The sequence below is a fragment of the Mus caroli genome, chromosome 6 (assembly GCF_900094665.2).
Source record: "Mus caroli chromosome 6, CAROLI_EIJ_v1.1, whole genome shotgun sequence".
NCBI classification, from domain to species: domain Eukaryota; kingdom Metazoa; phylum Chordata; class Mammalia; order Rodentia; family Muridae; genus Mus; species Mus caroli.
In genome coordinates this window covers 84,313,911-84,315,960 of record NC_034575.1, presented here as the reverse complement: position 1 = coordinate 84,315,960, position 2,050 = coordinate 84,313,911, and positions in this window count along the sequence as shown.

Below are 2,050 nucleotides of genomic sequence, written 5' to 3'. Positions count from 1 at the left end.
GTGTGTGTGTGCTGCCCACCCATCAGCCACTTACATCCTTCATCCAATGATCCAGTGTGTGTGTGCTGCCCTCCCATCAGCCACTTACATCCTTCATCCAGTGNTCCAGTGATCCTGTGATCCAGTGTGTGTGTGTGCTTCCCACCCATCAGCCACTTACATCCTTCATCCAGTGATCCAGTGATCCAGTGTGTGTGTGCTGCCCACCCATCAGCCACTTACATCCTTCATCCAGTGATCCAGTGATCCAGTGTGTGTGCTGCCCACCACTAAGGAAGTGCTGGCAGTCACTTAGCTGGCACCAGGACCTTGATTGTATTCAGATATATGCATTCCATTTAATTAATGGCTGGAGAGAGGCTGGTGATGATTTTATTGTGGGATTGTTCTGTTTTGTCATTAATGTTGTTAGTCTTTTACTGAGCCTCACCTATAAACTGAACTTTATAACAGGAAAAACATACTGCCTGCAGGACTGGATAGTACTCACAGTTTCTAGGACCTATCAGAGTCTTGGGACAAATATGCTGCAGGTGAGCAGAGATCTACCACATTTGTCAAATCTGAAAACATGCAGAAAAATGCAAGTCCACCTTACTGAGGAAACCTGGCACAGGAATGAGGAAGCCTTGTCTCCCCTCCCCACCCCCACCCCGACTTTCCCTCCCCACCCCTTCCCTGCCCTGTCCTCTCATGCAGAAGGGTGTGAGGGGAAGGGAGTCAGGGTAGCTAGGGTGGGGGCAGACGTTNTATACAGCCTCCATTCTCCTGCTCCCACTGCTNTGTGCCAGAGGGTGGGTGGAAACTGTGCCAAGAGGGTAGATGTCCTTGATGGTGTCACTGCTGGTTACATAAGACCGCAGTGACACAGGTATGTCTCTGAAGGAAGCTACAGAATCTCCACAGCTGTAAAGAGTGAGCAGGGTCGAGCTTCAGGGACCTGGCAAGGATTTCACAATTCCTCCCCAGCAGAGCTCTGGTTTCCAGGGAGTGCCAGGCAGGGACTGCCTTCAGGTCTAGCCTGGTAAGGACAGCAGGGAACCTGGCTGGGGACCTGGCTGCTGGCAACAGAAACCATGAGGTGTAATNTACCATGAAACATACCAAGACCGCAATGGTTACGTCACCTACTATGTTTAAGATGTCTGAAATATTTCTTAGATTAAAGGGTTAAGAAAGAATCTGTGGTGATCTTACTTATGAGAGTGGAGCAGAATAGGCCTAGAAGATGAAGTACAAGGTCTTCTGAGTACGGAGGAGGGATGGGATGGGGGCTGTACCAGCATCCTTTTAGAGTTAGAACCTGTTTCACAGCCTGCAGCTACTGCTTAGCCCAGAGTAGCTCCACCCACCCACAAAGAGGGGAGGTAGGGAGGGAGAGGGAAAAGCAGCGGGAGTTTTTCTTCCCAGGGCCCCCTGGGGAGTCCCAGTGTACGGATGGGCGTGGCCGTGGGCCTGGACAGATGGGCTAGGTCAGCAGCTGGCAGGGCCCTCCACCCTCTCCAGGGGAACAACCCTACCACAGCTATCCTGTTCTGTCCAAGAATTGACCTACCCCCTTTTCCCATCAGCCTCAGTTTCTCCAGCTTTGTGATCCCAATCTAAGCTGGAGTGGTGGTGGTGCGGGCAGGAATGGGAAGATGCAGATGTGCTTGCTGAATGCCCCGGCCCATCCTACTNTATCCCAAAGGGAGAGGATCTGGAAGGAAGATGCCTGAGCGGGACCACCGGAAGGATGTGTCCACAGTGTACACACTACCCACCTGTCAGTCTCCTTGCTGGACGGCCTCTCGGGGGACCCGATACCTGCCTCATGCCAGTCACCCTTACAACAGGCCTGGAAGGTTCTGTGTAGTTTTACTGATGTGCATTCCAATAGGCTAAGCCACTTGTTCAAGGGTACACAGCAAGGAAGAGGAGAGTCTTGTCTGTATTCATCTCNAACCCCTCACCCCAACTCCCCCAGACCTGTGCAATTCTGAGTGACATTGNAGGGTACCAGGGCGGCCCTCAGAGCCTCCAAGGAGGAAGTCTGTTAAGTTACCTCCAT